Source organism: Lissotriton helveticus, chromosome 8, assembly GCF_964261635.1.
Source record: "Lissotriton helveticus chromosome 8, aLisHel1.1, whole genome shotgun sequence".
Classification (NCBI taxonomy): domain Eukaryota; kingdom Metazoa; phylum Chordata; class Amphibia; order Caudata; family Salamandridae; genus Lissotriton; species Lissotriton helveticus.
Genome location: NC_136069.1, coordinates 1,335,669,784 through 1,335,694,360, shown reverse-complemented (window position 1 = coordinate 1,335,694,360; position 24,577 = coordinate 1,335,669,784).

The following is a 24,577-nucleotide window of genomic DNA, read 5'->3' as shown; positions in this document are numbered from 1 at the left end:
ACCATTTAAAACAGCATTCTTGCCATTTTTAATAGCTTTAAAGTTCTTTAGGCTTCAGTAAATGCATACATTTAGGTATAATACAAATTTGCAGGTTGTCCCCATTTGGGTTTACTTTTAAATGGCCCAGTGAGATCCAATTAAGGTTGCTGAAATGAGTACCATTGCAACAAGCATTTGTTCTAAAAACTGGTATGTGTGTTATTAGGTTCTGTGAATCATTCACAGTAAATGTAGTAGGCCTTCTGTCTTTGTCAGCCTCACAATGAGCAGAAGCTGTGGGCTAGGAGAACAGGCTGCTCAAGTTGCGCTAAGATGCTATCTTTGGTTTCCCTGTAAAAAATGGAAGGAGGCTGTCATGTTGATATTTGTGACCTTTTAAATTAGGACTTGTCTCTGTGAAATGCAGAATGACCTTGCTAAACAGGCCTCTAAAAGGAAGGGTTTCTGGTTTCTCCACAAAATTAAAGAACTTAATTCCAAAGGGACAAATATGAAAAAGGTTTCTTTGAAAGTCCCAACACATGCTAAATGCTCTGCAGAAATGATACATTTGTATTTCTGCTCTAACAAATGATGTCCCCTAGTTGTTTTTTTTAAGTGCCCCAAACATCAAAGTCGAATTTGGGTAAAATAGACCATTTAAAACAGCATTCTTGCCATTTTTAATAGCTTTAAAGTGCTTTAGGCTTCAGTAAATGCATACATTTAGGTATAATACAAATTTGCAGGTTGTCCCCATTTGGGTTTACTTTTAAATGGCCCAGTGAGATCCAATTAAGGTTGCTGAAATGAGTACCATTGCAACAAGCATTTGTTCTAAAAACTGGTATGTGTGTTATTAGGTTCTGTGAATCATTCACAGTAAATGTAGTAGGCCTTCTGTCTTTGTCAGCCTCACAATGAGCAGAAGCTGTGGGCTAGGAGAACAGGCTGCTCAAGTTGCGCTAAGATGCTATCTTTGGTTTCCCTGTAAAAAATGGAAGGAGGCTGTCATGTTGATATTTGTGACCTTTTAAATTAGGACTTGTCTCTGTGAAATGCAGAATGACCTTGCTAAACAGGCCTCTAAAAGGAAGGGTTTCTGGTTTCTCCACAAAATTAAAGAACTTAATTCCAAAGGGAAAAATATGAAAAAGGTTTCTTTGAAAGTCCCAACACATGCTAAATGCTCTGCAGAAATGATACATTTGTATTTCTGCTCTAACAAATGATGTCCCCTAGTTGTTTTTATTTTTGACAGAAAATGAGGCATTGCATTAAGTTTTAGACAGAAAATAAGAGGAAGCTCTTTATTCAAATGTTGAAGGCTAATGCCCAAGTGAGAACGAATTGTGGGGCAAGGCTAACATGGAGTGTCAGTGAAAGAATTGTACTTTTGGAAAGTTAAAAGGGCTTCATGTTGCAAGGTGACTGACTAGATGGTAACAGTTAAGTAATGGACATTTATTTTTGTGTCTGTTAATGTGTATTATGTTTTGTCTTCTGATTAAAAGTTATAATTGATATGTGTTTGCTATGAAAAATGTCTCTCTTTTGTGTGTTGTGTTTTTTCCTTTCCCACTTCTGCTCACAGATCATCCATGGATTGCTCTGGGGGATTTTAAGACTGACAAGACACGTGAGTTTGGTTTGTTGAAATGAGATGTGTTTTTGCGTAACTCCTTTGGAAAGAAATGTCCATGAGTTTTTCATATTTGTGTATTTGGTTCTATCATGAATTGTTCTTGCTGGTTCTGTGTGTCTGAAAGTTGTATTTGACAGCAGATATCCACTAATTGGTGATCTACTGTCAAAAAGGAGGGTAAGGATTTTAAACCTGACACAGTATTATGCGTCACCGCTCATTTATATATGCTATTGTTTTACAGCGAGTATATCTGATGGCTTGACATGTCCGTTTTGTGCGTTTTTTGCATGTTTTATGTTTTATGTTGCTGCTTATGATACTATTAAAAGTTTACCTGTGTTGTGAAGGGATATACATGACGATGTGTATCCTGCAAACAGTTGGGTAGATTTGCTTTCACACTAAATTTCACAGAAAGACAGACAACACTTCATCAGTGTATGTCAAATTGGCTTTAATGGTATTTGAAGTAAAATAAAAAAGATATACAGGAAACAAGGTTTCACCTACAGTCACATTACTGCCCCATTTCCTGTAAGGAACAGGCAACCCTAAAATTATGTCTCCTGATGGGACGTAAGGATAAATTATAGATTTGTGACTCTTGTACATGGTGACCTAATTTCTATATTACATTAGTCAGTTCTATTCTGCTTCCTAAGTAGTATATGGCTTTGTACCATAAAGGAAACCAGGTTTCACTTTTCCCTGAAGAAGGAACTGGAACATTAGCTGAGATTACCGTATATGGTGTAGCGGCCAGCGGTAGAGTTAAATTTGTAAACTATTGTGATTTTTTTGTGTGTATCAACCATACTCTTGGTATTGTGTCACATGCCTGACTATCACCCAAGCGCATCATGCCTAGTTATTGGGGATTTTAGCTGTGTCCTAGTCCCATTTCTCTTTTCCGTATTCCTTTCACCAGTCAGCTTTCATTATTATTAGTGTATTGTTCAGGTTCACACTTTCAGATTGCAGTAATGTACCATGGACCCCCATCTTATGTATAATTCCCTTTTGCATAACCAGACTGTTTTCCCTGATAATCTGCATTATGCGATTTTTCTTTTGAGATGTTCTAGATGAGGAATTTAGGAACACCTATATGTAATCATTGAGATAAAATGTATTTGCCCCATTAGACGATGCCACTATGTGTGAGGACATCCATTCAGATGGAATTCCCATGTCGCTATCTACCCTTAGATGGTGAAGGATATGCTCTCACACGGAAACCCAATTGAAGAGCCTAGAGACACTGTTTTGCCTACTGCCTTTGTTTTTGTATTGCCTTTGAGAATGACAGTGTATTTCAATGCAGAATTGTCCCATGGCGTGTGGCCACTCCTTTGAAGATCGCAGGCCACCTGTTTGCAGTCCCCTTGTTATACAATGAACTGTTTAAAGCATCGCACTTGCTTCATCTGAAGGCGTTCAACATCAGAAAAGAAGGAGGAGCTGGTTTTGCCACAGAACCAGAATTTCAGAGCAAAAGAGCGCCTGTCATGTGCTGGTTAACCTCTGACAGTGTGCAGTCCCTTGAGCCCCTTGGCCTCAGTTTTGGCCATGCACCCCCCTTTTTCCTTTGCTTCAACGGAAGTGCAGTGCACCGGAGGATCCAAAATTGGCAAAAGGAACTCCATTCTGGTGCCCATGAAAGAGCAGCCTGAGTGTCCTCTGACACTGAATGATGAGTGTTGGAGTCTGAGAATGGTCCCGGTTCTGCACAAGATGATTTGTGCCATGATCAATGAAGATCATGCTATCTGTAGTGTCTGCCGCAGAGGAGAGACACTGGTACACTGCATTGAGACATTGAGACTTTTAAGTGAGCATTGAGTGTTTGCCAGGAGGGCACTCCAACGGATACTGAGAAGCACCATTTACATGAAAGGCTTGAATGAAGAGGCCCATGCGGAAGAAAACAACAAAAGAAGATTTGATGGACAATAGATGCTGCCAGAGAGGCTTTTTGAACGGACTCTGGGCATAGTTGGTTTCACAAGTGGTTTCCATGCGATTGCATATAATAGGTGTTAGGAGACTAATTTTTGTTGTTTTGCTGGCATTGTTTTCGTATTCTGTTTAGTAAAAGCAGAATAAAGTCCATTCTCTGTGGAAGAGTATCCCTTTTCATCTGTGAGCATTAATAAGGATCACCACTGTTTCACCTGAACATATGATAAATTACCGAAATGCATAGGAGCCATAAAAATGTTACTAGATGATTTTAGGATTTACTTTTTGCTTAGGGTTGTGAAAAATTATGATTTCGTTTGTAATAGCGGTCACTACTTCTCCTGTTGTCTATATGTTCTTAACAACGTGTTTTTTTAGTATTTTTAAACATGACATTGCCTTCTATGGGTGGGATTTTTTTTTTGCTATCCAATTCACATCTGTACCCACATCCCAACCTATGTCTTTTCCTACTACTACTTCTTTGCATTCTTTCCATACTTTACCTGAACATGAACTGGTTAGGAGGTCAGAGTTTATTAATAATTCCTTTGTACAGCTTTTGGCATCAACACCAGTTAGTAGTGAACATCATTAATTGTTGGGTGTGTGGTCTTATGCCACATACTACAGATAGAGGTATTCCCTATTTTGTCCTGCCATATGCAGCCTTTGTGCTACTACGTGTGTAAGGAGACCTGTCCCGAAGAGATTTGCTAAGTAATAGGATTATGCTCCAGCAACATCTTGATGATCTGATGAATATAGACCTGGATTCAGATTGACGTGAGTTTAGGTTATTGCCTATGTAAGGGCAAAAGGAGGGTCTGAGGTTCCGTGAATTCTGAACCTGGGCCATAAAGGTCGTGGTTCTGTTACGATTTTGGTAACAGCGAACCGTAAACAGTGAGCTCAGCAAGTATGAGTATTTTTGTCATGTTACACCGATGGATTCACTGTGTATTTGAAGATTTCGTTCTGAACCCTTGGGTTCCATTTTGTGCATGACAGCCATTTTGTGGTTGCCCTCACATAGGCCGATGACTTTAGCTGACTCCTGTTTGACCTGAAGTGAACTGACCCTGCTGCCTGAAGCTGACCTTGCCAAACCAGTTTTTGCCCTTTAGCTGATCAAGATAGAGATCAAAGAGCAGGACATTGCTGAGTTTATGGTACATGCACACACCCTTCTATCTTGTTTCTCATCTGTTTCTGTTCCTTCTCTTTATGACCTGTTTACGATATGGGTTGTGGTCTTTTATTATGGGGTTGTTCAGCTTGTGTAAGAAGGAATGTTGGATTTTTTGCATGCTTGCAAAAGCTAGGACTGTCCCTTACTCTTGTGCTGAGTCATGTAACCCTAAAACATATAAAAGGCCTCTGTCCTCTGTATTCCTCAGACTACCTCATTCAGTTGCTACGGCTTCTGTGTGACGTGGCCTCACTTAATTAAGTTCAATAAAGATGTCTTTTCATATTTCAGCTTTCTGTGCCAAGTTCTTTGTTATATTAGTAAGTGTTCCCTGAGAATGAAGATTACACTTCTTCAATCTAGGATAAAGAATGGAATGTAGGCATAAAAACGTCTGAACTTCCATAGGTCTTCGGAGATATTTAAGAATAGTATGATTCATGTCTCTTCCAACAACAGAGATGTTAATTCACAAAGAACACAATAAGAGTTAATGATACCTAATGCACTTTCATAATTCTTTCTTTTCACTAATGTCTAAATCAGTTTTGGAGTGAGTTTCTTCCACCTTGGTAAAGTAGCTCGGGAATTCACCATCCTGCACTTAAGCAATTGTCAACATCTGAAATACCGTAGATGTATTTGAAATGCACAATCACTATGATAGTTTGATCTTGTGTGCATTTTTTAAACTCTACATCGTATTTTTGTCTAATGCTCTTCAAGGACTGAGACATATGTTTTTCTGTTCATTACTTACCTTGGATCTTGATTCACAAAGAGTGGTGTATGAGTACATGTGAGTTACTCTTGAAGTACCCATGGATCACCCGTGAATGCCAGGAGTGAGGCAGGAGTATTGTTTGCTTACTCCTGGAATGTAGGAGTACTACAGAGTACATTAGAGAAACATCTATGAATTGGACCCTGAGGCCCTGATTACGATGTCGGGTGGATGTTGTGGAATGGGAACCGAACGACATCGGGTTGCTGGCTCCGACTGCATTATTTGGATGCGGTTACACAGAGCGCGGTCTGAGACACCCATATTTCTATGGGAGCTTGTGGGGTGGGCGAAAAACGCCCACAGCATAAGCTCCCTTAGAAAAATGTATGTTTCCAAATATCCCTGCACTGAGTGACAGACACCACACTGTGCCTGCCACACAATGTAGGTATGTTTAGGGGGCACCATAGGTGCCCCCCCAAGGCCAAATGTGGAGGGCCAGGGGGGAAAAGGGCCCTGCTAGGGGCCCCCTAAGTCAGTTACCGACAGCTAATCCATGGTGATAAGGCCGATATGGATAGGCTGTCGGAAACCGACATCATAATCCCGATGGCAAAAACACTATCCTTAAGGGATTAGGAGGCCTCTCTGACTGACCGGCAGGCTCCTTGAGCCTGTCGGAACCAAGTCAGATTCCCCGGCTGGTTTAAACTCCGACCACAACCATCATAATACTGCGGTCGGACTTTAAACCTACAATGTCATTTCGAAAGCCTGCGACCAGCGGTCTGAGGCTTCCACCAGACATTGTAATTAGGCCTTAATGTTCTTCAAAACAATCTGAGTTAGGTGTACTTAAAACTGATTATATACCTTGAATATGTTCATGATCTGCCCATTAAAAGTGAGTGCTTATGATAAACTAACCATTCATAATTTTTATTATTATTGTAACTTTACTGAGGGTTTTCAGGTCCCTTTAAACGTTTGCTCTGTGGGAATTTATTAAGAAAATTATAATTGATTAACTTATTTAATTTCCTCTCCAGGGGGCGCTTCATAGTTTTTTGCACACAGCGAGTAATGTGATATCATTAAAAAACCCACAGGGCCTTAGCAACAATGCACCTTTCTCTCAGGTTGTCTAGCGAGATAAGGCTCTCCCTTCAGATAAACCCTAATATGACATCCACCCCTATATACAACACCAAAATTACTGATAGCCATAGCACGTGAGAAACGTTTGATCTATTCGTAATGGTGGCGGTGGACGAAAAAGACTGTTTGCTCTCAGGTGGAGGGAGCAGGAGTTGCTGTTGGTGACCAATCGTGAACTCATCCCCCTAGGATTAAGGCTTAGTTCCCTGCTGAAGCCGTGGTCCTGAGCACAGGAGGAAAAGCAAACTTAGAAGGCTCATGAGGACATGAAAACTGATTTCAATCAAATAACTAACTCATTGATGGCCATTTGAGTATCCATGTCAAAATTTGGAACCTCAAATGTGGAAATAAGAATAAAGTTACAGTGGAAGCCAATTCCAATTGTCATACTGCCAAATGAGTGGATTGACATGTAAAAAATAAACGGGGATATAAATTCACATCTCTGGCACCACATCACCACACCCACTTCCACGTCTACTGTAATATAGCCTGAAGTGAGTCCCTTCCCATAAGATAATAAGAAGCTGATGTACCACTGGTGTGAGGTGATAGGGAAACTTCCACAGAAGAAAGCCATAACATAAGAAATGCTACACAAAAGCAACCGAAAGATGCTTTCTTGTGATCATATTTTAAGGTCTGGCCTTTAAAACAGCTTTAGCTGTCTCGACAGACAAGTGTTTTCCCCAAGAAAATCAGACATAATACACAGACAAAGTTGGGGTTTGGGCAGTGGCCTTCATCCACTGGTCTGTTAAATTGTCTTTCATCTTTTGCATCACCCACCACACTATATATCATGGAGAATGGTTCAGCCCACTTTACCCATTGGCTCCCTTCATTTTGAGTGATTACACAAAGTATGTGCACAGTGTTCACATCCTTCTTAAAACAATTCCTTCCTCTTCTTGTAAATCTAAATCGAAGTGGGCTTTTTTATTTTGTATATTTGTATATTATCTTCAAAATACTGGCTACTTATTTTGCTTGCACTCCTATTTAAAGTTTATGTTATAAAGTATTTAAGTTACATTGTACAATGTAGTTGCCTTTAATTTGAGGCTTTGGCGAGGTGTATGGATGAGACGGTTATGTTTAGGTGAGGCCATGTTTTTTTTTTCCTTTTTATTTTTGCACCATATACTTGCAATAACAAAGAAATCACTACCACACAAGTCTTCAACCGCCAGACCTATTGGCTTTGCCAGTAATGCTGTCTTTTGGTGCTCGTGCGGTCACCAATGGACGTCTTTCACTGCTGAAACTAATATTTGATTTTGACATGCCGGTGTGTGACATTATTTACAGTGCCCCCTGTGGCCATAACATTTATGTTAGATTAAAAGACAGTACCCTTTTTTGTTAATCCATCACGTAATAGTTTTTACAAGGAAAGAAGTAGATGGGATGCTCAAGAGATGAAGGAGACTTGGAAAGGTAAGGAAGCGTATCTTTATTACCCCGAGTGCAGCCCAGGACCGCAGGTCCTTTCATCCAAGCCAACAGCTGCAACAGCAATTATACACAACCCTAACCACTTCAAACCTAGAACCATAGACAAAGCTAAACATAAACTGGCACGGAGATGCAGTGACATGAGCAAACAGCGCAAGCCACAAAACATCCTCCTCTGTAAAGAAATAAAACAAAAGTGAACAAAAACTAAAGGTGTGGATTTAAAGAACCCACCACATTCCCCCCTGAAAGAGAGTAAAAAAAACAAATGATTTACAGTGTCCCACAATAAAATCTTTCAAACATGAGGGTGGTTTATATTTGCGTTCTTCCAACTTCTTCTCATTAAGATGAGGTTGAGAATCACCAATTTTTTTTAACAAGAAGGGGGGGAGTAAATGGGGGCTTATTAAAGAGGTTCAAGCTTCATGCCCTCCTTAGTCGTTTTTTACAAAGAAAAAGAAAGCTGTTCCTCTGTGTTGCACAATCACATACCAACTAATTAGTGGTGGTGAGTTAGAGAAGAGAGAAAGGAGGTAGCGGGATCGGGGATCCCGCTTTTGGGGAACTAGGGTCCTCACACACCCAGCAAGCTAGGTGTCATGCTTCATCATATGGACCTGCTCCTCGTTGAGCCGGCGCTGCAATGCTCAACGGGCACCCGCGAAGGGGCTCTTTATCGGAGATCTTTTGTTCCTTTGCCGTATGATGAAGTGGGGGTATGTGGCCCGTGTGTGTATAGATAGTGTGTGGTGCTGTGGGGGTGAGTTAAAAAAGGTTGGATATTCCAAGGTGATACGTTTTATTCTGGTTGGTAATCCACCTTACTAAAAAGAAATATATAAAGAAGAGAGGCACCAGCCCTGTCGGGGGATGTTCATTCACTAATGTGCTCTTCTCTTTGGGTCGACATGTTTCTTGCCCTGTTGGTCTGATAGTACAGTGGCAATTCTTCAGGACCTATATATGTGTAATCAGTGTAAAAGGAGGGGTGTGGTGTTGAGTATCTACACTAAACGGTGCTGCTAAATAAGGAGCTACCATTCAGAAGGGACTACCTATCTAAGTTTGTGTAGTCTGAAAGTAAAGGAGCTGGGGATATAAACAGAGTGGGAACAAAGGAGAACAGTACATTAGGAATGTGGTGTCTTGGTTATCTCCAAGCAGCTTCACACTTGCATTCCTTATTGATCAGACCTCCTAACTAAGCATTGCAATTACAGTGCCATATAGTTAAAAACAAATAAAAAACATATAACACAGTAGTGATTTCTCTCATACAATTTGGAGCCATGTTGGTGGCCCCAAACGATGTCTGTGCATATATTAATGTCATCAGGCACTATCATTATGTGATAGATGAATCACAGGGATGTTGCATATGGTTAAACGCAAGTTAAAAAACAGGTTTAAAAATCATATTCTCTCACTAAGCTTCACTCATTATGGTAACGTAAGGTGGTGTTTGTATTAGTATCATGCGGTATTGACATCCGCTTGATATGGCACCAAGTATTCACTGGGATATTAAAAACAAGGCTTGGTGTAGGAAGTGCCCAAACTCACCTCCCTCATCGATGCGAGGTGCTTTAACGTGGGCGGGAGGGTCGCGGGGCGCCTCAATAGTAGGAGCCCTGCTTGGAAAAAAGGTATGGTTTATTGTGGGTAAACGTCCCTGCTCTGAGAAGCCGTCTGTTGGACAGGGCCCTGACTACCTGCAGCACTGACGGCGGAGCCCTTCCGCGGCTCCGCTGGGGAGGCTGAGAGACCCTGCAGCGCCACGAATGGCGCCTACAGAATGTCCCCGCCCGTCGCGGACCGCAGCGAGAATCACCAATGCCTTGGTTTATAACTTCTTCTTCATCTAAATGAGAATTTACAATATTCTCTTGGTTAGCATTTGTAGACAAATTATCATTCTTACATCAGATAAAGTATTTGCAAAAATACTAGTACACTGTTGATCAAAGCTTGCTTCAATGCTAGTGTCATGAGCATTATTAGTATCCAGCAAGTTATCCAAATCAATACGCCTTAATGTTTGACAATTATCAATGCTCCAATATGTATAGTTCTTGCACAGGGCAACACGTTTGAGATTCCACACTTTGTCATTGTCAAGGCGAACAGCATTAAGTAGAACTTCAAAGACTTTTGCTGGAGGAAAAAACGTACTTTCCTGTTTAGGTATGAAACCTGGTTTAAGTATACGTACCCAATCACCAACCTTGATGTTAATAGGTTTGGTACAATTTTTTGAGTAAAAATAACATTTGGTTTTCAATTGAGTATTGGAAATTGTTCTTCTAACTTCCTCTAAAGACCATGGTTCAACCCTGGAATTAAACAACAAATGGGGATTAAACGTAGCTCTTGGTTTGCACCCTCTCATCAATAAGAATGGAGAGGCTTGCGTAAGCTCATTTTCAGTAATTCTATAAGCCCAAACAGCTTTTACTAATTCAATTTCCCAATTTTTACCATTGACACAAGCAGACTGTATAACCCCTTTGCTGACTTGGTTAAACCTTTCAACCATGCCATATCCACTTGGGTTATAAAGAGAGGTGGTTCTCAGTGACATTCCAACTCTGCTACAATACTTTTTGAAAGTATTGGACTGAAATTGCACACCAATATCACTCAATAATGAAACTGGAATTCCTTCTTGGCTGAAGATATCATCTAAAAAAGATAATATGGGCTCGCTAGATCAGACGACCTTGGCTTGATAGACTTGTGGAGACTTTATCACCCGCAATCCAGGGAATATTCCTAAAACTTGAGCGATCACAAGACTTAAGCTAGGCTGGATCATTTCTTAGGCACTAAGCCTCTTAGGGACATCACAACGGGAAACTACCTTTACAATGCAACTATTACATCGCACTACATTTACAACGCAGTCATTACATCGCAACATCCTCTACAATGCATGTCACTACACCGCATCCATTACATTGCATGTCACTATAATGCATGACACTGCATCGCATGTCACTACAACGCAGGCATTACATTGCATGTCATTACAACACATACAATTATAACGCATAGAACCCCTACACTATCCAACACTTACCATACTGTTGCACCCCGAGAGTTACCATAGTAATTTTTGCCCCTACACTATCCAACACTTACCCTACTGTTACAACCCCTGGAGTTAGAATAGTAATTTTTACCCCTACACTATCCAACACTTACCTTAAATGGCATGTGAATGGTATAAGTTGTAATGGTATGTGTTGTAAAGGTGTAATGCGATGTAAAAACTGCGTTGTAAAGGCATGCGTTGTAAATGTATGCATTGTAATGTCATACATTCCATCACGACCCCCTCAGACATCCTAGTTGCCACCTTATCAGACCACACCCCTGTTGAGGATACACTGACCCTGCCCCTGACCCAGCAACTGGCCCGGCGCTGGTGCCTTTGCGATATACTCCTTCATCGTGCCGATACCGTTGCCCAGATTCAACGCACAGTTGATGACTACCTCTCCCATAATGATAACACTGACACGCCTATTTCTGTTCGGTGGGAAGCGCTGAAGGCAGTGGTTAGGGGGTCAATTATTGCCATCTCCTCTGCTGACAATATAGAACGCAAGCTCAAGAGGGAGAACCTCACCCAGAGAATTTGTGAGCTAGAACTGATTCACCAATGTACTGGGGCTCCACGTGTCTGGCGTGAACTGAAGGCAGTTAGGTTGCAGCTGGCTGCCATAGACCACGATAAAGTCAAATACGCACCCCTGCGCCACTCCTTTTATGTTGAAGGGGAAAAGTGCGGTCGGCTGCTAGCGCATAAACTGAGGGAAACTCGCTTGCATGAGGGGGTCCAAGAAATCAATGATCGGGAAGGCCGTACACGCACAGAGGACTTCGACATAGCTGAGGCATTTCACGATTTTAATGCGCAATTGTATGATATGCAGCACTTAGGGCTGCAGGATATAGAGGCCTACTTGGACCAGGTTATTCTTCCCAGCCTGTCCCAGACCCAGGCTGAACACATAGAGAGGGCGATCCGCCCGGAACAAGTTGTCTCTGCCATTTCCCGTTTGAAATTAGCTAAATCCTCTGGCCCTGACGGCTACACAGCAGCTTTCTATAAGCAATTCTGTCCCATGCTTGCCCCTCTTTTCACTCGCCTTTTTAAGTCCTTTGCGTCTTCAGGGGCGATTCCTCCTTCTATGCTATAGTGATCATTCAAAAGGCTGGCAAGGATAAGACACTCTGTGGGGCTTACAGACCCATCTTCCTTTTAAATATTGACCTGAAGCTTTATACCAGTATTCTGGCGGCCCGCCTGGTTCCCTATATGCCTGGTATAATCGACCACGACTAGGCAGGGTTTATACCTCAATGTCAACACAGCAATAATACAAAGAGGGTCCTCCATTTTATTGAAAAGGGCTCTTGCGTCCCAGGAGACTACATGCTCCTTGCCATCGATCGCGTACACTGGCCCTACTTAGAACAGGTGCTGATCAGTTTCGGTCTCGGAGAGAAGATGAGGACCCGCATTCTCAATTGTTATCGTGACCCCTCCGCCGCGGTACAGGTAAACGGGCACACATCTACCCCTTTTCGAATTCATGGAGGTGTTGGCCTAACGGCTAGGGCGGTCGACCTTGAATCTGGGGAACTGGGTTCGAGTCTCGGCAATGACGCTGAACATCCTGTGATTCTGAGCAAATCACTTAATCTCCCCGTGCCTAACAAAAATGAATGTGTCCTCATGTAATGCAACTGGTACTATGTGAAGTGCTCTGATACCCGATTCGGGTCAAGTTCACGCTATATAAAACTCTATAAAATATGAAAAAAAATAGAGGCACTAGACAGGGGTGTCCACTGTCACCCTTGCTCTTTGCCTTATACATGGAGCCCCTGGCGTAACGGGTTCGGGAGCATCTACAGATCATGGGTGTACGCTTTGGTAGTGACATCCTTACTATTAGTTTGTATGCAGATGACATCCTAGTCACCCTGGCGGATCCTGCAAGGGCTTTGGGCACATTTCTGGAGGAACTGGACTCCTTTGGGAGAGCGTCTGGGTTCAACGGTAATGTCATGCAGTCGACTGCCCTGAATCTCTCCTTATCGCCTCAGCTGCTGCCGGAGCTTCAAGACCCCCATCCCATACTGTGGTCTGCTTACATGGTTCCCTATCTGGAATCTAACTAGCCCCTACTTTGCAAGCAATGAGGTCAGTCAATTACAACATTTTGCATTGTCACATACATACAGATCTGCGGCGCTGGAAACATTACCCTATCTCTTGGTTGGGGTACATTGCGGCTGGCAAAATGACGATCCTCCCCAAACTCCTTTACCTTTTTCAAACACTCCCTCTACAGCCTCCCACTGGTTGGCTTCAGCAGGGCCAATCGGAGCTCTCCCAATTTATCTGGCAAGGCTGTAAGCCAAGAATGAAGCAGCTGGTCAGTTTCCTTCCTCCAGATGAAGGGAGTCTTGTGATTCCTGACCTCATGCTCTATTTTAAATCTGCACAGCTACATCATTTAGTGGAATGGAGCCGGGCTGAGTCAGAGAAACACTGGCTTTTCCAAGACCAGGCGATAGCAGGTACCTCTTTGATGAAGATCCCTTTCCTTCGGAAGCCTCAACGTCACCCCAGCATGAACGCTTCCCACGTGACTCGCTCTACTCTTTTGGTTTGGGATTAGACGAACAGACGACATGGGCTAATGACCTTCTCTTCCCCGATCACTCCTCTCTTTGGCAACTCTGACTTTGGCCCTGGGTTGGGGGAGATATCTTTCCCTCTGTGGAGAACCACTGGCTGTCGTGTGTTAGGCAGCCTATACGATGCGGATGGTGTAGTGCCCTTCACACAGCTGTGCACCGATTACGGTCTCACTGAATCTGAGCGCTTACACTATTTGCAGTTAAGACACTGGGACTCGCACCCTGACAATAGATTGCAGGCCCATGGGCAACTCACCCAGTACGAGAGATGTATGATCACGCGCTCCTCGGACAAGAAGCTGATTTCACACCTTTACAAAATGCTTATGTCCCTCTACACTCACACCTTTCATGCAGGTCGAACCCAATGGGAGAGAGACATAGGCCGAGCTTTTACTGGTAAGGAATGGGAGGGGATCTGTTATAGGGCAAGGCACACTGCAACTCACGTAGGTCTCTCTGAAACCTTTAGTAAACTAGCATATTATTGGTATTACACGCCCGAGCGACTGCACCAAATGGACAGCACACATAGTCCATATTGCTGGAGAGGGTGTGGGAAAGTGGGAACGCTTGTCCATCTACCCCTTATTAGTCTCAGGTTCTCTATGAGATCGACAAGTATCTGGACACGGAGCTTCCTCGGCTCCCAGAGTATGTGCTTTTGGAGGTTCCTAATCCATTCACCTCCCCCTTGAAATCCAGGCGAGGGAAGCAGATCGCGCTTGCACTGCGCACTGCCACACTAAACATTCTCACATGTTGGAAATCCACCCGCAGCCCAACACATACCGGTTGGCTTCACCGTTTGTCGCATATATTGGGCATGGAAAAGATTTCGCTTACCATGGCTGGTAAAGGCTCGGGCTTCAGCGAAAAATGGCAGCCTTTCCTGGCCCTTCTAGCTCAGGACTTCAGGGAACTGACCCGCTCTGGCTACCTGCGCCTGCTGCGTCTTACAACATCAAACACTTCTACTTAGGAGGTTAATTTCTCTAACGCCAGTGCACCACCTACATACAGGTGTACCGGGGATGGTGGAGAGTGGGGAGGGGTGTGAGCTCTGCCTCAATCCTTTTTCTTCCTCTTTCTTTCTGTCTCGGGGTTAGGGTGGGGGGGCTTTGTTTTTTCTTCATTTTTCCAGATTGTTCTTTTGTAATTCTGTACATCATTCCATTGCACTGAGGCGCTGTGTCGCCTATTTAGCTGCATTGCCCTTCAAAACTGATATAAATGAGTGACATTTATTTCAATAAAAATTTAAACCATAAAAAAGAAAATACTGTCATGGTGTCAACTTTCTGTACCACCTTCACAACAGGCCATCTTGAAAACAGATCACTTAAAACAATAATGTAAAGATGTGAAGACCCCAACGGACCCATAATGTCTAAGGCTACAGACTCCCATGGGTTTTGAGGAAGTCCTCCCACAGCCCTGGGAGGTTTACAAGTCTGCAAAGACTTATCAGCTTTTGAACTATCTGAACACCCTCTTACCAATCTCTCAATAGCAGAGTCAACACCTGGCCACCAACATAACTTTTTAACCATGGATTTTGTGCGACCAATTCCAAAATGGGCCTTTATGACACAGTAGTAGAATATCATTTCGTAGACAAATGGGGGGAACGATTCTCTCTCCCATTAATAGTATGTCATCTTCTACAGTAATTTCTGATCTCACTTTCCAACAAGCATTTACAATGCAATGGTCTCGGCATCATTAAAGGTAGAGCTATTGGCATTGCTCATGACATTTCTTTTTTTTTCTTTAAATCATAAATAAATGGCATTGTCATTTACATTGTCAATACAAGGCACTCTGCACTCAACAACACACACCACTCTGCACTCAACAGCACACACCACTCTGCACTCAACAGCACACACCACTCTGCACTCAACAGCACACACCACTCTGCACCTGCACTCACTGCTCTGCACACTCACTCTGCATTCTGCACTGACTACTCTGCACTCCCTACTCTGCACTCCCTACTCTGCACTCACTACTCTGCACTCACTACTCTGCACTCACTACTCTGCACTCACTACTCTGCACTCACTACTCACTACTCTGCACTCACTACTCTGCACTCACTACTCTGCACTCACTACTCACTACTCTGCACTCACTACTCACTACTCTGCACTCACTACTCACTACTCTGCACTCACTACTCACTACTCACTACTCTGCACTCCCTACTCTGCACTCCCTACTCTGCACTCCCTACTCTGCACTCCCTACTCTGCACTCACTACTCTGCACTCACTACTCACTACTCTGCACTCACTACTCACTACTCTGCACTCACTACTCACTACTCTGCACTCACTACTCACCACTCTGCACTCACCACTCTGCACTCACCACTCTGCACTCACCACTCTGCACTCACCACTCTGCACTCACCACTCTGCACTCACCACTCTGCACTCCCTACTCTGCACTCACTACTCTGCACTCACTACTCTGCACTCACTACTCTGCACTCACTACTCACTACTCTGCACTCACTACTCTGCACTCTGCACTCACCACTCTGCACTCACTACTCTGCACTCACTACTCTGCACTCTGCACTCACTACTCTGCACTCTGCACTCACCACTCTGCACTCACTACTCTGCACTCACTACTCTGCACTCTGCACTCACTACTCTGCACTCTGTACTCACTACTCTGCACTCACTACTCTGCACTCACTACTCTGCACTCACCACTCTGCACTCACCACTCTGCACTCACCACTCTGCACTCACCACTCTGCACTCACCACTCTGCACTCCCTACTCTGCACTCACTACTCTGCACTCACTAATCTGCACTCACTACTCTGCACTCACTACTCACTACTCTGCACTCACTACTCTGCACTCTGCACTCACCACTCTGCACTCACTACTCTGCACTCACTACTCTGCACTCTGCACTCACTACTCTGCACTCTGCACTCACTACTCTGCACTCTGCACTCACTACTCTGCACTCACTATTCTGCACTCACTACTCTGCACTCACTACTCTGCACTCACAACTCTGCACTCACTACTCACTACTCACTACTCTGCACTCTGCACCCACTACTCTGCCCTCTGCACTCACTACTCTGCACTCACTACTCTGCACTTACTACTCACTACTCACTACTCAGCAGAGTAGTGAGTGCAGAGTGCAGAGTAGTGAGTAGTGAGTAGTGAGTGCAGAGTAGTGAGTAGTGAGTAGTAAGTGCACAGTAGTGAGTGCAGAGTAGTGAGTGCAGAGTAGTGAGTGCAGAGTAGTGAGTGCAGAGTGCAGAGAGCAGAGTAGTGAGTGCAGAGTGCACTCAGCACTCACTACTCTGCACTCACTACTCTGCACTCACTACTCTGCACTCACTACTCACTACTCACTACTCACTACTCTGCTCTCTGCACTCACTACTCTGCTCTCTGCACTCACTACTCTGCTCTCTGCACTCACTACTCTGCACTCACTACTCACTACTCTGCACTCACTACTCACTACTCACTACTCACTACTCTGCACTCACTACTCACTACTCTGCACTCACTACTCTGCACTCACTACTCTGCACTCACTACTCTGCACTCACTACTCTGCACTCACTACTCTGCACCCACTACCCACTACTCACTACCCACTACTCACTACTCTGCACTCACTACTCACTACCCACTACTCACTACCCACTACTCACTATCTGCACTCACTACTCTGCACTCACTACTCTGCACTCACTACTCTGCACTCACTACTCTGCACACTACTCTGCACTCACTACTCTTCACTCACTACTCACTACTCTGCTCTCTACACTCACTACTCTGCTCTCTGCACTCACTACTCTGCACTCACTACTCACTACTCTGCACTCACTACTCTGCACTCACTACTCTGCACTCACTACTCTGCACTCACTACTCTGCACTCACTACTCTGCACTCACTACTCTGCACTCTGCACTCACTACTCTGCACTCACTACTCTGCACTCACTACTCACTGCTCTGCACTCACTACTCTGCACTCACTACTCTGCACTCACTACTCACTACTCTCTACTCACTACTCTGCACTCACTACTCACTACTCTGCACTCACTACTCACTACTCTGCACTCACTACTCGCTACTCACTACTCTGCACTCACTACTCTGCACTCTGCACTCACTACTCTGCACTCACTACTCACTACTCTGCACTCACTACTCTGCACTCACTACTCTGCACTCACTACTCACTACTCTGCACTCACTACTCTGCACTCTGCAATCACTACTATGCACTCACTACTCGCTACTCACTACTCTGCACTCACTACTCTGCACTCTGCACTCACTACTCACTACTCTGCACTAACTACTCTGCACTCACTACTCTGCACTCACTACTCTGCACTAACTACTCTGCACTCACTACTCTGCACTAACTACTCTGCACTCACTACTCTGCACTCACTACTCACTACTCTGCACTCACTACTCACTACTCACTACTCACTACTCTGCACTCACTACTCTGCACTCACTACTCTGCACTCACTACACTGAACTCACTACTCTGCACTCTGCACTCACTACTCTGCACTAACTACTCTGCACTAACTACTCTGCACTCACTACTCTGCACTAACTACTCTGCACTCACTACTCTGCACTCACTACTCACTACTCTGCACTCACTACTCACTACTCACTACTCACTACTCTGCACTCACTACTCACTACTCTGCACTCACTACTCTGCACTCACTACTCTGCACTCACTACTCTGCACTCACTACTCTGCACTCTGTACTCACTACTCACTACTCTGCACTAACTACTCTGCACTCACTACTCTGCACTAACTACTCTGCACTCACTACTCTGCACTCACTACTCTGCACTCACTACTCACTACTCTCCACTCACTACTCACTACTCTGCACTCACTACTCTGCACTCACTACTCTGCACTCACTACTCTGCACTCTGCAATCACTACTATGCACTCACTACTCGCTACTCACTACTCTGCACTCACTACTCTGCACTCTGCACTCACTACTCACTACTCTGCACTCACTACTCTGCACTCACTACTCTGCACTCTGCACTCACTACTCACTACTCTGCACTCACTACTCACTACTCTGCACTCACTACTCACTACTCTGCACTCACTACTCTGCACTCTGCACTCACTACTCTGCACTCTGCACTCACTACTCTGCACTCTGCACTCACTACTCACTACTCTGCACTCACTACTCTGCACTCACTACTCACTACTCTGCACTCACTACTCTGCACTCACTACTCTGCACTCACTACTCACTACTCTGCACTCACTACTCACTACTCTGCACTCACTACTCACTACTCTGCACTCACTACTCTGCACTCACTACTCACTACTCTGCACTCACTCTCACTACTCTGCACTCACTACTCTGCACTCACTACTCTGCACTCACTACTCTGCACTCACTACTCTGCATTCACTACTCTGCACTCACTACTCACTACTCTTCACTCACTACTCTGCACTCACTACTCTGCACTCACTACTCTGCACTCACTACTCACTACTCACTATTCACTACTCTGCACTCACTACTCTGCACTCTGCACTCACCACTCTGCACTCACTACTCTGCACTCTGCACTCATTACTCACTACTCTGCACTCACTACTCTGCACTCACTACTCTGCACTCACTACTCTGCACTCACTACTCTGCACTCACTACTCTGCACTCACTACTCACTACTCTGCACTCACTACTCACTACTCTGCACTCACTACTCTGCACTCACTACTCTGCACTCACTACTCACTACTCTGCACTCACTACTCTGCACTCACTACTCACTACTCTTCACTCACTACTCTGCACTTGCTACTCACTACTCTTCACTCACTACTCTGCACTCACTACTCTGCACTCACTACTCACTACTCTGCACTCACTACTCTGCACTCACTACTCTGCACTCACTACTCACTACTCTGCACTCACTACTCTGCACTCACTACTCACTACTCTTCACTCACTACTCTGCACTCACTACTCACTACTCTTCACTCACTACTCTGCACTCACTACTCTGCACTCACTACTCACTACTCACTACTCTGCACTCACTACTCACTACTCTGCACTCACTACTCTGCACGCACTACTCACTACTCTGCACTCACTACTCACTACTCTGCACTCACTACTCTGCACTCACTACTCACTACTCTGCACTCACTACTCTGCACTCACTACTCACTACTCTTCACTCACTACTCTGCACTCACTACTCACTACTCTTCACTCACTACTCTGCACTCACTACTCTGCACTCACTACTCTGCACTCACTACTCACTACTCACTACTCTGCACTCACTACTCACTACTCTGCACTCACTACTCACTACTCACTACTCACTACTCTGCACTCACTACTCTGCACTCACTACTCACTACTCTGCACTCACTACTCTGCAGTCACTACTCACTACTCTGCACTCACTACTCACTACTCTGCACTCACTACTCACTACTCTGCACTCACTACTCTGCACTCACTACTCTGCACTCACTACTCACGACTCACTACTCTGCACTCACTACTCTGCACTCACTACTCACTACTCTTCACTCACTACTCTGCACTCACTACTCACTACTCTTCACTCACTACTCTGCACTCACTACTCTGCACTCACTACTCACTACTCTGCACTCACTACTCTGCACTCACTACTCACTACTCACTACTCACTACTCACTACTCACTACTCTGCACTCACTACTCTGCACTCACTACTCACTACTCTGCACTCACTACTCACTACTCTTCACTCACTACTCTGCACTCACTACTCACTACTCTGCACTCACTACTCTGCACTCACTACTCACTACTCTGCACTCACTACTCACTACTCACTACTCTGCACTCACTACTCACTACTCTGCACTCACTACTCTGCACTCACTACTCACTACTCTGCACTCACTACTCACTACTCTGCACTCACTACTCACTACTCTGCACTCACTACTCTGCACTCACTACTCTGCACTCACTACTCACTACTCTGCACTCACTACTCTGCACTCACTACTCACTACTCTTCACTCACTACTCTGCACTTGCTACTCACTACTCTTCACTCACTACTCTGCACTCACTACTCTGCACTCACTACTCACTACTCTGCACTCACTACTCTGCACTCACTACTCTGCACTCACTACTCACTACTCTGCACTCACTACTCTGCACTCACTACTCACTACTCTTCACTCACTACTCTGCACTCACTACTCACTACTCTTCACTCACTACTCTGCACTCACTACTCTGCACTCACTACTCACTACTCACTACTCTGCACTCACTACTCACTACTCTGCACTCACTACTCTGCACGCACTACTCACTACTCTGCACTCACTACTCACTACTCTGCACTCACTACTCTGCACTCACTACTCACTACTCTGCACTCACTACTCTGCACTCACTACTCACTACTCTTCACTCACTACTCTGCACTCACTACTCACTACTCTTCACTCACTACTCTGCACTCACTACTCTGCACTCACTACTCTGCACTCACTACTCACTACTCACTACTCTGCACTCACTACTCACTACTCTGCACTCACTACTCACTACTCACTACTCACTACTCTGCACTCACTACTCTGCACTCACTACTCACTACTCTGCACTCACTACTCTGCAGTCACTACTCACTACTCTGCACTCACTACTCACTACTCTGCACTCACTACTCACTACTCTGCACTCACTACTCTGCACTCACTACTCTGCACTCACTACTCACGACTCACTACTCTGCACTCACTACTCTGCACTCACTACTCACTACTCTTCACTCACTACTCTGCACTCACTACTCACTACTCTTCACTCACTACTCTGCACTCACTACTCTGCACTCACTACTCACTACTCTGCACTCACTACTCTGCACTCACTACTCACTACTCACTACTCACTACTCACTACTCACTACTCTGCACTCACTACTCTGCACTCACTACTCACTACTCTGCACTCACTACTCACTACTCTTCACTCACTACTCTGCACTCACTACTCACTACTCTGCACTCACTACTCTGCACTCACTACTCACTACTCTGCACTCACTACTCACTACTCACTACTCTGCACTCACTACTCACTACTCTGCACTCACTACTCTGCACTCACTACTCACTACTCTGCACTCACTACTCTACACTCACTACTCACTACTCTACACTCACTACTCACTACTCTGCACTCACTACTCACTACTCACTACTCTGCACTCACTACTCTGCACTCACTACTCTGCACTCACTACTCTGCACTCACTACTCACTACTCTGCACTCACTACTCTGCACTCACTACTCACTACTCACTACTCACTACTCTGCACTCACTACTCACTACTCACTACTCACTACTATGCACTCACTACTCTGCACTCACTACTCTGCACTCACTACTCACTACTCTGCGCTCACTACTCTGCACTCACTACTCTGCACTCACTACTCTGCACTCACTACTCACTACTCTGCACTCACTACTCACTACTCTGCACTCACTACTCTGCACTCACTACTCTGCACTCACTACTCACTACTCTGCACTCACTACTCTGCACTCACTACTCTGCACTCTGCACTCACTACTCTGCACTCTGCACTCCCTACTCTGCACTCACTACTCTGCACTCACTACTCTGCACTCACTACTCTGCACTCACTACTCACTACTCACTACTCACTACTCTGCACTCACTACTCTGCACTCACTACTCTGCACTCACTACTCTGCACTCACTACTCTGCACTCACTACTCTGCACTCTGCACTCACTACTCTGCACTCACTACTCTGCACTCACTACTCTGCACTCACTACTCTGCACTCTGCACTCACTACTCTGCACTCACTACTCTGCACTCACTACTCTGCACTCACTACTCTGCACTCACTACTCTGCACTCACTACTCTGCACTCTGCACTCACTACTCTGCACTTACTACTCTGCACTCACTACTCTGCACTCACTACTCTGCACTCACTACTCTGCACTCACTATTCTGCACTCACTACTCACTACTCTGCACTCACTACTCACTACTCTGCACTCACTTCTCACTACTCACTACTCTGCACTCACTTCTCACTACTCACTACTCTGCACTCACTACTCTGCACTCACTACTCTGCACTCTGCACTCACTACTCAGCACTCACTACTCTGAACTCACTACTCACTACTCTGCACTCACTACTCACTACTCTGCACTCACTACTCACTACTCTGCACTCACTACTCACTACTCTGCACTCACCACTCTGCACTCACTACTCACTACTCTGCACTCACTACTTACTACTCACTACTCACTACTCTGCACTCACTACTCACTATTCACTACTCTGCACTCACTACTCACTACTCTGCACTCACTAGTCACTACTCACTACTCTGCACTCACTACTCACTACTCTGCACTCACTACTCTGCACTCACTACTCTGCACTCACTACTCACTACTCACTACTCTGCACTCTGCACTCACTACTCTGCACTCACTACTCTGCACTCACTACTCTGCACTCACTACTCTGCACTCACTACTCTGCACTCTGCACTCCCTACTCTGCACTCACTACCCTGCACTCACTACCCTTCACTCACTACTCTGCACTCACTACTCTGCACTCACTACTCTGCACTCACTACTCTGCACTCACTACTCTGCACTCACTACTCTGCACTCACTACTCTGCACTCCCTACTCTGCACTCTGCACTCCCTACTCTGCACTCCCTACTCTGCACTCCCTACTCTGCACTCCCTACTCTGCACTCACTACCCTGCACTCACTACCCTGCACTCACTACCCTGCACTCACTACTCTGCACTCACTACTCTGCACTCACTACTCTGCACTCACTACTCACTACTCTGCACTCACTACTCTGCACTCACACTCTGCACTCACACTCTGCACTCACACTCTGCACTCACACTCTGCACTCACACTCTGCACACACTCTACACTCACTACTCTGCACACTCACTACTCTGCACACTCACTACTCTGCACACTCACTACTCTGCACTCTGCACTCACTACTCTGCACACTCACTACTCTGCACTCTGCACTCACTACTCTGCACCCTCACTCTGCACACTCACTCTGCACTCACTACTCTGCACACTCTCTCTGCACACTCTCTCTGCACACTCACTACTCTGCACACTCACTACTCTGCACACTCACTAACCTGCACACTCACTCTGCACTCACTACTCTGCACTCACTACTCTGCACTCACTACTCTGCACTCACTACTCTGTACTCACTACTCTGCACTCACTACTCTGCACTGGGCGAGCCACTGATATCATGGAATCTTCCACCACACTTTCTAAAACTCTATAGTCCGAAGCATAATAGGCACAGAACCAAAAGAAGGGTAGACATTTGCTTAAAATAATCTTATTGTATTTATGAGAAGCAAAAGCGAGACTGTGAAGTGTGCTGAATATCAGTTTGTTACGAATCAACAGAGTGGAGTTAGAGAACCAAGAAATAGTAATTTAGAATCCGGGTTAGAAGGAGTAGTAATCACAAGATGAGGATCAACGGGCGCGAAACAGCGTGGTGGGCGCGCACGAGACGCAGCG